The sequence below is a fragment of the Penaeus monodon genome, chromosome 23, assembly GCF_015228065.2.
Source record: "Penaeus monodon isolate SGIC_2016 chromosome 23, NSTDA_Pmon_1, whole genome shotgun sequence".
Taxonomy (NCBI): Eukaryota; Metazoa; Arthropoda; class Malacostraca; order Decapoda; family Penaeidae; genus Penaeus; species Penaeus monodon.
The window spans coordinates 39,966,334-39,966,724 of NC_051408.1; positions in this window are offsets into that span (position 1 = coordinate 39,966,334).

Here is a 391-nt window from a genome sequence, read left to right on the forward strand (position 1 = left end):
CAATTATATCATCGGATTTGATGGTATATTTTGCACCCATGTTTCTTTATCAATCGCTAATGAACCCTCCAATAGCATAATCTTTCGTCTTTATTTTACTAGAATAATTGCTAATTGTTTTCATCAAAACAAGAATAGTAAAACACAGTCATCCGGTTTGACCTTTTATATGACATTCATTCTCCTTCATACTTTCTTCCTTTCTTTTCTTCACCCAAAGCTGAAGGTGGCGATTCCGTCACGAACTCTCTGTGGGCGTCTCCGTACATTTGTTTTTGTTTAATTTGTATTTGTTCTGCGTCATTATAGGGAATATGGACAGTTCATACTAATGAAAAAAAAATAATTGCAAGCATCGTATCACATGATGTTCATGAGACTCTTAAGAATC